The following is a 12,158-nucleotide window of genomic DNA, read 5'->3' as shown; positions in this document are numbered from 1 at the left end:
CTTGTCTCTCAGGGGATGGGGCCAGCCAGGAGCACCTATCAGCACAGGGCCTGGCCAGTGTACAGTTTAGCCTTGATGAGCAGATGAACCCCTGACCCCTGTTATGAGCATGGGTGGCAGCTGGGCTGTGGAGACCCTGTTTCTTGGGGGACCAGAGATGGGCTGCTGCCTGGGATGCCACAGGCCCTGCCTTAGGGCTCCAGGCTGTGCCTTGCCACCCTGCCTGGCTCAGGGGCCAGCCGGCACCCTGAGCTGTCCCCAGTAATACTACAAAGCTGAGCTGTCTTTTCCCACAGCGTGCCGCATCTGTCTTCATTGAAGCATGCTCTTGGTAATTTCATTTGGGGTTTTCCATTAAAAAGTTTGATTAATTCCATAAATATTAAAATAAGACAGATAATTAGAATCCAGGTACTCACTGTTACACAAAAGCGGTAAAGTCGGCACTAAATTATTATTATTAATAATAAGCACTCATACAGCACTGGTAATCAGTGCACAGGAAAAGAGACTCACAGTCGTTGTTATTAACATCGTTCCCCCTCAAGACAGTCTTGGGTAGTGGCTCTCCCTGTGTCCTAGGAGTAGAGTGAAGCCCAGTGAGATGAAGTGATTTGCAAAGACGAATAGGGTGGGAGCCTCATTTTTAGCTCAAGCCTGGGGGTGCCCTGACTTACTAGTCTCCTGCTTCTGGACCCCGGAGGCAATTTCTCCCACTGGCTCCTTCCTGGCTTCCTCCTGTTCAGAGGTGGTTTGCAGGTCCTCTGTCTTCAGCAGCGCGGAGCAGTCGTGGCTAGGGATTGTGGTCGTAAAGTCGAATGGTCGTAAGTTGCATAGGTGGTAAGTCGATCAATACCTGGTACCTACGCAACAATCCTGCAGGATGCAGGGTGTGCACATGGACCCCAGAGCCCAAAGTAAGAAAAGAAAGCAAAACAAATCCAGATAAAACTGTGATATTGTGCTGGCCTAGAGCCAGAACCAGAGCAAAACTATTTTATAAAATGCAAAACTGTTTTTAGATAAGTTGAAATGGCTGCCCCATTCTCCTCACAATAACTGCTAGCCTTGGCTACTGTAAATAAAACTGCTAGTTTGCTTTGCAAACTAGCCACTATGTAAAAGCTGCTTACCTTTTCTTATCAGTAACTGCCAGAATTGCTAGCCTTTGCTTACCGGCAATTGCCAGACTAAGCAGCCCAAGCTAGTTCCATCCTGGCTCCTGTGACTTGTAATAAGTAACTAAGGTCTGTGATTTCCACCTTAACCAGATAATGTGTAAACAAATGTTTATCTTGACTTCTGTAAACCACTTAAGTAACAAACGGAATGACAAAAGTCCCCATCCCTTGGAATGTCCGGAGACCCCCACCCTCATCTCTGCCCAGGAGGTAATTTACAGAATCCACTAGCCCTCGGAATGTCTGAAGCCTTTTCATCCCCATCCCTGCCCCTCACCCCCACTCCCAAGGTGGTTTTTCGGGTATAAAAAATCGTGGCACCCTCCTGTTGCCGCCACAGGTTGGAGAGACGTGAGTCCTCTGTGGTCGCCGGCATAATAAATGACCCTGCAATCTGGCATACTTTTGTCTTGTGATAACTTTCTACACTCGGTCAAATACAACAAAAGAATATGTATTCCAGTCATTGCGTCAGGGCCGATCCTGCTTACCAATGGCACTTTTCTCAAGATACACAAGTCATGCCCAGTAGGCTCTGGGCCAGACACGTGCAAGGCGCCGCCTGCTCCATAGCGCCCGGGGCGGGTCAGAGCATCTCCAGCTCCACAAAGACCCACTCCTTCAAATCTCTCCCTAGGAGACAAGCCATTTGCCAGAGCCACATAATGGAGCATTCAGCCTTTGAATTTCCACATCTCTGGAGACTCTTCCAGGGCTATGAGGGTGACTGCCCGGGAGGCAGGGAGGAAGGCTGGAAGGAGGTTTGGAGCCTTTATCTGATTAGAAAGAGGATTCCGTAGGCCCAGAAAATCAAGTGTGTCGTGAAGACCCCACCAATGAGGGGAGAGCCTTACAGGGATGTCCTCTCACCCCCTTTCCCCGGAGAGGCAGCCAGGTCCTGGGCAAGAGTGGTGCCGTCTCCCGTGTGCCCATGAGAAGACGCGTGCCGAGGGGGAGGTGGAGGCAGTGCAGGGCCCTGAGAAGGAGCCCACCCTGCGCCTGCGTGCTGGGGGCCAGGCTGCTGGTTTCGGTGCGTGACATGTGGACTGCTCTCCACCTCGCTCCTATTCCTTTGGCTGCCCCGACAATGCACTCCATTATTCCAGTATTAATTATGAGGTGGCTGAAGCGAGGGCTTCTCCACCCAGAGGCCCCAGAAAACAAGGGAGGGAGCCCAGCCTGTGTCCGCCCGCGGCCCTGCGCGTTTTCACAGCACGGTTTGGGCTCCAGGACGAGGCTGCGGCAGGGCCGGGCCCCACTGCTGGCGGAATCAGTGGGATTCCCAGAGGCTCCCCAGGGAGCGGCAGCACCCAACTCCTCTGCCCCTCTGCGGCTGTCAGAAGCCAGCGCGCAATCCCTCACCTAAGCCTTCTCACTTTCGTTTTCTTTTTTTCTTTTTGAGACAAAGTTTCGTTCTTGTTGCCCAGGCTGGAGTGCAATGGTGTGATCTTGGCTCACTGCAACCTCCAACCTTCCAGGTTCAAACGATTCTCCTGCCTCAGCCTCCCAAGTAGCTGTGATTACAGGCGCCCACCACCATGCCTGGCTAATCTTTTATTATTATTGTTTTTTTTTATTTTTAGTAGAGACGAGGTTTCACCATGTTGGCCAGGCTGGTATCAAACTCCTGATCTCAGGTGATGCACCCACCTCGGCCTCCCAAAGTGCTGGGATTACAGGCAAGAGCCACCGTGCCCGGCTGAGCTTCTCACTTTCATCAGCCTGGCACTCCCTCCCTTGGCCAGGCTCCAGGCGGGAGGACAGAATGGACTCTGGGCCTGAAGGCATGGGGGCGTTTGGCCTGGGCAGTCTCTTAGCAGGCCTGGGCACAGCTCTTCCTTTCCCTCCGCAGAAGCTCAGCCTCTCACAGAACCTCCACCCTGCACAGACTTGACTAATGGCCCCAGGAACACACACACTGCTTCCAGAGCTTTCTTGTAGTGATGCTGGCGCCATTTTGCTGGTTTCTGGGGCGGGGTGGGTGCCCCTTCTGAAAGGCCCTTTGCAAGAAAAGGGTGAAGGCGGCTCCAGCCTCCTCATCCAGGCCCGAGGTGTCACTGAGTGCCAGCTCCTGCCTGGAGTTGCATGGATTTGGCCTTTATGGACTTCTGGAGCAGATATTTGATTTTTTTTTTTGAGATGGAGTTTCACTCTTATTGCCCAGGTTGGAGTGCAATGGTGCGATCTCGGCTCACCGCAACCTCTGCCTCCTGGGTTCAAACAATCCTCCTGCCTCAGCCTCCTGAGTAGCTGGGATTACAGGCACGCACCACCATGCCCAGCTAATTTTGTATTTTTAGTAGAGATGGGGCTTCTCTATGTTGGTCAGGCTGGTCTCCAACTCCTGACCTCAGGTGAGCCTCCCACCTTAGCCTCCCAAAGTGCTGGGAGTACAGGCGTGAGGCTCCGCACAATCTTACTTGGAAATAAGGTCCTTTTAGATTCAGATGGGATCACACTCGATTCGGGTGGACCCTCCTCTAATGACTGGTGTCCTTAGAAGCAGAGGAAACAGAGACGCAGGAACACACTGGAGACAACGCCTTATGACAACTGAGGCAGAGGTTGGAGTGGGGTGTCTAAGAGCCAAGGCACACTACCCGGGAGCTGCAAGAGGCACGGCAAGGTCCCCTCCTCGGAGCCGTCAGAGAGCGCGAGGCCCTGCCCATGCCTTGATTCCAGACTTCCAGCCTCCGCAACTGTGAGACAACTTTCTGTTGTTCTTACCCCCTCACCCCCCGCCCCAGTTTGTGTAACTTTGTTGAGGCAGCACTAGGGAAAGAGTACAGCCTTCCACCCACCTCTCTTTCCCTCCCCTGTGCTGGAGCGCCGGGTGTGGATGGGGAATAGGCCCCGCAGGGTTTCCCATGGGGGCGACCCACAGGTGCCTGATTGAGCACCTGTGCGAAGCAAACAAAACGAGACACCTAGTTAAATTTGAATTTCACATCAACGACAAATAAACTTTTTTTTTAGCTTAAATATATCCCAAATATTGCCTGGGATATACTTATACTAGCAAATGATTAGCAATTGCTCTGAAATGTATTTAACTAGGCCTGAGTGTCTGTGTTTTATCTGGCAACCCTAGTCCCCTGCTCCAGCCTCCCTCCCCTGCCATTTTCTTCTAGACTATGGCTCACAGAAGGACCCCTGGGGGCTCTGACCTGCTCCTGGAGCACAGCAAGGTGGCGGCCAGCTAGCACAGACGGAACTGCTCTTAAATCCACGCGTGCCGGAGCTCCTGGCTCCCCACGCACCAGCAACAGCCTGCAGTCTGCACATCATCTCTCCAGCTGGGTGCAAGTCTGGCAGGATTTGAACATACAGAGGAGGCAGAGGAGGTGGCAGGGAGGGGAGGATGAGGCCTGCCTGGGGCTCCTTCCAGCAGGGGTCCAAGCCTCAGGTGCTTCCTGCTGAGCAGTGCTTGGCTTTGGCCTGTGCACTTTGATTTGTTCTATTTTTAACTGTCTTCAATTTCCCTCCTGGGGAAGGGGAGAAGGAGGAGGGAAGCAGAAGGTGGGGTGTGGGGAGTGAATCAGGGGGACTCAGGAGTGGCTGGCAGGGTTGCTGAATTCTAGGAACAGCAATCCCATGGCAAAGGCAGTGGGCAAGGCTTTTTGGGAAAGAGAGAGAGGGTGGCCGGCCAGGCCGGAGCACAGGGCACCTGAGAGAGCTCAGGGACAGAGGAAGTCCCGTTCTTGGCTGAGGAGAGACTGAGGGGCCTGGGCTTGGGTGCTAGACCAGCCTGCTCAGAAGGACTCTGCAGCACCCAGTGACTGAGTGGCACTTGGTGGACAGACTCTGAGCACACACGCTTGGGTGACTAGAAGGACAGTGGTACCATTTCCCAAAAACAGATCCCAAGAAAAGGAGGAACCATGGGAAGCAGAGACCCCGAGCCCACAGCGTGCTGGAAATGGCCACAGGCATTTGTGGATGGTGACTGTCCAGCAGGGTGTGACTCATTCCAGAGAGCCTGGGCATTCGGGCAGGGCGGCCACTTGCCCCTTGGGGCTGAGGGGCACAGAGTCAGTTCCTTCCATGAGTGACAGCAGGACTCACGAGAAGGCCCATCCTGTAACTGGTGAGTGTGGAAGGGTGGCTCTGCAGAGATCAGACCTGGGGGCCAGGGTGGTGGAGGGCTTGGGGAGGGGGCACCACATTCTGGATGAAGGACAGCTCTGCAGGTCTTTGTAGCAGGATGTGCCTTGTTCCTGGGGCCAGCAGGAATGCAGTTTCTGGGCAGGATGCCTTTTCTGAGCTCTTGGACAGAAGGGCACAGGGCTTAGCCCATTCATTCGCTCACTGCTTACCCGCTTAACCAACAAGTTCTGTCACCTGCCTAACACTGTTGTGGAGCCTGGGGATGCAAACATGCGTGATCCCGAAGGGTTTAGAGTCTAAGGTCAGACACAAGAACCAAGGAGGGCCATCACTGTGGAGCCAGGAGACCGCGGGATGGAAAGCCCTCAGGCCTTGAAGTCACACATGCCTGAAATTGAATCTTGGCTCAGCTTTTCACAAAAGCTCTTTCGGATTCCGTTTCCTCATCTGTAAAATGGGCAAATGCTCAAATCTACCTTCAGGGTTGTTATTGTTGGATTAGAGATGCTGAACCTAAATTCCCGCACATAATGCGTGGCATGCGACAGGCCCTCAGTGAATTGTAGCTGCTGGAGAAATACATGCAGAGCACAGTGGACAGACACCTAAAGAGTGGCTTGAGCTTGTCCTATTTGACCTCAAATATTGAAAATTGGTGGGGTTTTGTAACCGCCCAAAGAGTTCATCTTGCTTGCTGCCTGGACAGAGCCAATTCAAGACAAGGGAATTGCAGTAAAGAGTAGTTCACACAGAGTCAGCTGTGTGGGAGACGGGAGTTTTATTGTTACCCACATCAGTCTCCCAGAGCAATTGGGGAGCAGAGGATTTTTTTTTATGAGATGGAGTCTTGCTCAGTCGTCCATGCTGGAGTGCAGTGGCGCGATTTCGGCTCATTGCAACCTCCACCTCCCGGGTTCAAGTGATTCTCCTGCCTCAGCCTCCTGAGTAGCTGGGACTACAGGCACATGCCACCACGCCCGGCTAATTCTTTTTGCATTTTCAATAGAAACAGGGTTTCACCGTGTTAGCCAGGAAGGTCTCTATCTCCTGACCTTGTGATCTGCCCACTTTGGCCTCCCAAAGTGCTGGGATTACAGGCGTGAGCCACCGCACCCAGCTGGTGAGCAGAGTGTTTCAGGATGACTTGGTGGGTGGGGGGAAGCCAGTGAGCCAGGAGTGCTGATTGGTCAGAAATGAAATCACAGGGAGTTGGAGCTGTCTTCTTGCGCTGAGTCAGTTCCTGGGTGGGGCCCCAAGATCAGATGAGCCAGTTTATTGATCTGGGTGGTGCCAGCTGATCCATCAAGTTCAGGGTCTGCAAAATATCTCAAGTGCTGATGTTGAGCAGGTTAGGAAGCAGTTTAGGAAGGGCCAGAATCTTGAGGCCTCCAGCTGCATGACTCCTAAACCATAATTTCTAATCTTGTGGCTAATGTTAGTTCTAGAAAGGCAATCTAGTCTGCAGGTAAGAAGAGGTCTGCTTTGGGAAAGGGCTGTTACTGTCTTTGTTTAAACTATCAACTAACTTTCTCCCAAAGTCAGTTCAGCCTGTGTCCAGGAAGGAACAAGGACAGCTTGGAGGTTAGAAGCAAGATGGAGTCAGTTAAGTTAGATCCCTTTCGCTGTCTCAGTCAGAATTCTGCAAAGGTGGGTTCAGTCTCACGAGGACTCTACTGTTATAATAAAACAGGGCCAAGAGGAGAGGTATTTGGCATTGAGCCTTAGTTAATCTTCATATCAGGTCTAGAAGGCAGTTTAGATTTTGGAGCCACAGTTCTTTGGCTTCAAATTCTAGCTTTGCTGTCTGTGAGCTGTGTGACTTTGAACAAGTTCCTTTACCTCTCTGTGCCTCAGATTCTGCAGCTCTGGGGGCGGGATGGGGGCAATAATATATCTATTGTGTAGGAATTTTTGGGAGGACGAAGTGAACTCATAGGTGCAAAGCATTTAGAGCACTGTCCAGGCCTGGTGCAGAGGCTCAGGCCTGTAATCCCAGCACTTTGGGAGGCTGAGGTGGGAGGATCAGTTAAGGAAGGGCAAAGTGTGTGCACTAGGTGGAAAGGGACTGTGTCCTCACCACACAGCTCCTTCCTGAGGGGAGAGGCCACAATGGAGGGAGGCTGAAGACAGGTCCTCGTGAAACCCACATTGGGGGCAGTGGCCGACGAGGGAGAGCCTTAGAGAGGTAGGAGATCCGGAGAGGAAAGCTCTGCATGCAGAGAAGGGCAGGTTTCTAGAAGCTGCTGGAAAGTGCAAGAAGGGGCCGGATCCAGAAAGGGCATGGGGTTGGCACCCAAGACGGTAAGCAATTGGGCAGCAGAGGGAAGAGCTCAGTTGTTTCAGAGCAGAAGTGACCATGTGGAGCAGAGGAGAGCAAACCCCCTTCATGAAACCTGGCTCTGAGGGGAACCGAGTTGTGGGGGTGCACATAGCAGGCCTGGGGCCACCCCTGGAGGAGCTGGCCTGGGAGGGCCTCTGGGCCTGGTGGCCAAAGCCTTTATTTTGGTTAAAGCAAGGATGGAAAATGATTTGCTTTCCAGGGTTCCTATTCCGGGTGGAAGAATCAATCCAAGGCCACACACACAGGAAACCGTGTGATGTGTGATGTGTGCTGCTGGGGTGCAGGTGGCACTCGGTGTCCTCAGCCCCAGCCTGGGTAGCAGCATCTCCCTGGAGCCCAGTCTCAGCACCCCTCAGGGCTGGCCCAAGGGAACGAATGGAGGTAATTAGAGAAAAGACCCACGACTAAAATCATGCACACCATGGACCAGGGTGCCTCAAAGGAGCTTCTGACTCTGGCTCTCTGTGCGGTCCCCCCTGTGGATGAGGTGTCCAGTCTTGGGGTTCAGAAAACAGCACCCCAAAATGAAGGCCTCAGAAGCAGCCTCAGAAGCAAAAGCTTTTCTCTGACCTTCCCATGCCCTCCTGCCTCTCAGCCCCATTCCCCCAGCCATGGAAACTAGAATCCCTTTTCCTCGAGGTGAGTCAGAGAAACCACAACCTCTTCTCCCCAAAGCCCACCTTAAAACCTAAAAATATTGCTCAAAATTTCTCCCACCATGCTGCTTAAGAACTGGCCACAAAGAAACTCTCTGACCTACCTTGTTGGACTGCGTAAGACCCCATTGTGGAGAGGACCCTGCCCACACCCAGAAGAAAGGAAGCTGCCCAGAGAGGCCAGAAAGAATCTGGACAGGCCCTGCTGGGCGTCCTGCCCAGGCGCCTAACATTAGCCCGTGCTCTTCTGTGCAGTCATATTTCACCGCTGTCCAGAATTTGTTGAACCTAAGCAGAAAACAGTTTCCCCTTATCTGTGGGTCTTATTCTGAAGGCTCCCATGTACACTCATTAAATACATTTGTGTGCCTTTTCACCTATTACTCTGCCTTATGTGAGCTCATTTTTCTTTTCTTTTTTTTTTTTTTTTGGAGACAGAGTCTCTCTCTGTTGCCCAGGCTGGAGTGCAGTGGCATGATCTTGGCTCACTGCAACCTCCACCTCCCAGGTTCAAGCGATTCTCCTGCCTCAGCCTCCCTTGTAGCTGGGATTACAGGTGAGGTGCACTCCACCATGCCTGGCTAATTTTTGTATTTTTAGTAGAGACTGGGTTTCACCATATTGGTCAGGCTGGTCTGTAACTTCTGACCTCAGGTGATCCGCCCACCTCGGCCTCCCAAAGTGCTGGGATTACAGGCGTGAGCCACCACATCCGGCTGTGAGTTCATTTATCAGCAAAACTTCAGAGGGCCGAGGTTTCCCTTCCCCCATTGTGCCAGGCATGGGGATGGGCAATGACACAGCAGGCCTCCAGGAGCCGCTGACATCTCCTTTGGGGGAGAGACCCTTTTCTCCACCACTCTCCTGGCGGGAATGAATGAACACGAGAACCAACAAGAGAGATTGGGGATCCTGAGCCCTGGGGCCACGAGAGAGCCCACTGGGCCTGGGACGGGGGTCAGTCTCAGGTGAGCTGTGCCCTCAGAAGCTTCCAGAAGCAGCACTGTGCACACTGTTGCCCAGTCGTAGAGAGACAGAATATTTTTATCTGCTGACTTTAGAAAATAAAAAGGACATCAAATGATTCCATTTCTGTGAACAATAGAGTCTGCTTCAGCTCCCTAATGGGGTTAGCAGGGAGAGAGAGAGGAGGAGAGGGCAGAGCGAGATGGGAGCGGTCTGCCGGGAGCGAGATGCCTCCCCTGGGCGCAAAGCCAAAGGCCCTGGGGAGGAGCCCAGCGCAGATGGAGGCCGATGGACCCTGGGGTCTGGGCTCTGCCCTGGGTGTGGTGCACGCTCCTCACACGCAGCTTGCAGGGGCCTGTGGGCAGCACAGTCACCCGTCACCTGCTGTGGCCTTCGCTTTGAAACATTAAGTAGCTCTTCAATAATTTAAACCGTTTCTTTCTACACCATAAACGACTGACTTTAACATTTTTTCAGTTTAGTTTTGAAATAAAGGCCAGTGATCCGGAGGTTTGTGGATGTTTTGCAGAATAGAAGCTACGGAGGAGGCCATTGTCTGGATGGGGCAGTGGCTTTCTGAGCTCAGGACACACCCCTGGGCCACACTGTCCCAGTGCCCGGTGGGTGCCAAGGAGCTGGACTTGCAACTTGGGCAAGACACAAGGGCCCAGACGTGCCATGGCACCATGGAGCAGGCTCCAGTCCATCGCTACTTGCTTCGTGCAGACGCAGGGATGGGAGGCGACAGGCTTTCCTGGGAAGTGGGAGAAACTGCACTCAGCTGGATTTGAGGAGGTGTCCAGCACATCAGGACCTGGAGAGGCCCGAGAGGGAGTGGCGCAGGCATTTGAAGTCACTGGGGGCCCCGAACGCCCAGCTTGGGAGCCACAAGGTAAGTGGGAAGAGCATAGGTTCTGGAGTGATTTCAACCCTGGAACAAGAGCCAGTCAGGGGTTAAGTGGAAGCCCGATACACTTAAGCCCCAGAAGGTGGGGTTGGGGGTGGGGAAATGATGAGGTGAATTGCTTTTGTTTTACCCCTTCTGTTGAATGGTTGCAAACACAAACTTGAGTTCTAATAAAGAATTGCATTTCAAAAAAAAATGGTAGCTTCCCACCCTCCATGGATCTGGGCAAGCCATTTATCTGCGGAAGCCCAGGGTTCTGTGTTCCAGAACACAGTCTGTGGGACCGCCCTGGACTGGCTCTGCGGGGGCGGCCCGGGGGACTCGTCAGCAGCCCCGCGTGCCCGCTGCATATGGACTTGGGTCTAACCTGGGCTGAGGGCCGGGAAGAACCATCCTCAGCACAGTCCTGACCCGCAGAAGCCCGGCTCCAGGCAGCCTGGAAACAGCCTCCCCAGCAACGCCCGGAGACATGTCACAAACACCCTGTGCTCAGGCCATGCTCCAAACACCCCATGTGCTCAAGTAGCTTCATCTCACCACAGCTCTTGGACCAAAATGCCCCATTTACAGAAAAGGACATTGAGTCACCACGAGGTTGAGTAACTCGTCCAGGTCTATGCTGCTCTGAAGGGAAGAAGCTGGGACAAGTCCCAGGCAGTCTGTCCCCGGAGCCCTGGCCTTGACCGCCACAGCTCTCGCTCTGTGTAGCCTCAGCCTCCCTTCCCCCTGGCCCAGGCACTGCTGCTTACCCTTTGAGCCCAGCGCAGCCTCACCTCTTCCAGGAAGCCTGCCTGACCCTCCAGGTCACTCTGAGGTCCTTATGCTGTGCTCACAGCCAGCCCTGCTCTGTTTACAAAGGATCTGTGTCTGCCTCCCAGTTGGACGCAGCACCACAAGGACAGGGATATTTTTTCTGGCACCTTCCGTGGTGCCTCTTGCATGCTCAGGCGTGCCTGCTGCTCACAGACTTGGGGGCCAACAGGTTGGGTGGCCTGACCCCCACTCCTACTTCCAGCTGGGCAGCTAGGCCTGTGTCTGCTTTGCTGTCTTGTGAGATTTCATTGACAAAAAAGAGCCGCAGCTAAAAACTAGTGGCAGACCATGTACGGGGGGTCTCACGGGATGTTAGGCTTGGCCCCTTGTGGGGTCCCTCCGGCGTCCTGGCCCCTGTGGTGGAGGTGCCCAGGGATGGTGATGGGTGATGGTGGCACAGCGGGCTCCAGGAGCTGCCCCAGTGCTTCCTCTGGGTAGGAGCCCCTTCCTCCACTGCCCTCCTGAAAGCCAGTCCTGAGGGTCCCGTCCCCCATGCTTGCAAAGCCCTCCATGGCGGTCCCAGGAACTGGACACCAGAGAACCCCTGACCAGGGACATCGTGAGCAACCCAGTGCTCTGAGGAGCTGGCGTCCCCCCCCCGGCCCTGGCCCAGCCTGGACACACATGCTTCTCCAGCAACAGTGCTGGGGGCGCTGGCTCTGCTGCCTCTCAGCCAGGCACTCCCGCAAGGGAGGCTGATGGGAGAGTGGGTAACATTGGACATGGAGGAAACTGGGGGGCAGGGGCAGCATGTAGTTGCCTTGCTATAGTCAGGCAGAAATGTGTGTGTGTGATGAAGGTGTGGCGAGTGTGTACGTGTGGTGAGGGTGTGTGCGTGTGTCTCTGTGGTGTGCGTGTGTGGTTGGTGAGTGTGTGTGTGGGATGAGTGTGTGATATGGTTTGGCTGTGTCCCCACCCAAATGTCACCTTAAATTATAGTTCCCATAATCCCCACGTGTTGAGGGTGGGACCTGGTAGGAAGTGATTAGATCATAGGGTGGTTTTCTCCTCCCATCATGCTGTTCTCATGATAGTGAGTGAGCTCTCACGAGGTCTGACGGTTTTCTAAGGGGCTTTTCCGACTTCATTTGGCACTTCTCCTTCCTGCCACCCTGTGAAGAAGGTGCTTTGCTTCCCCTTCACCTTCCACCTTGATTGTAAGTTCCCTGAGGTCTCCCAGCTATGCT

The 12,158-nt window shown here is 53.7% G+C and overlaps 1 long non-coding RNA gene across 1 annotated transcript; it reads left to right on the top strand.

The window, feature by feature from the left end:
* The first annotated feature begins 1,766 nt into the window (after positions 1-1,766).
* LOC119466864 lies at positions 1,767-8,752 on the top strand. The gene is made up of 3 exons (XR_005195366.1): positions 1,767-2,138; positions 3,685-3,882; positions 8,724-8,752. It is a non-coding gene; the product is annotated as an uncharacterized LOC119466864 (long non-coding RNA).
* Positions 8,753-12,158: the final 3,406 nt, after the last annotated feature.

Source organism: Cebus imitator, unplaced genomic scaffold, assembly GCF_001604975.1.
Source record: "Cebus imitator isolate Cc_AM_T3 unplaced genomic scaffold, Cebus_imitator-1.0 Scaffold11, whole genome shotgun sequence".
NCBI classification, from domain to species: domain Eukaryota; kingdom Metazoa; phylum Chordata; class Mammalia; order Primates; family Cebidae; genus Cebus; species Cebus imitator.
The sequence above is the reverse complement of the archived record's forward strand: the minus strand, read 5'-3'. Positions and strand labels throughout refer to the sequence as shown.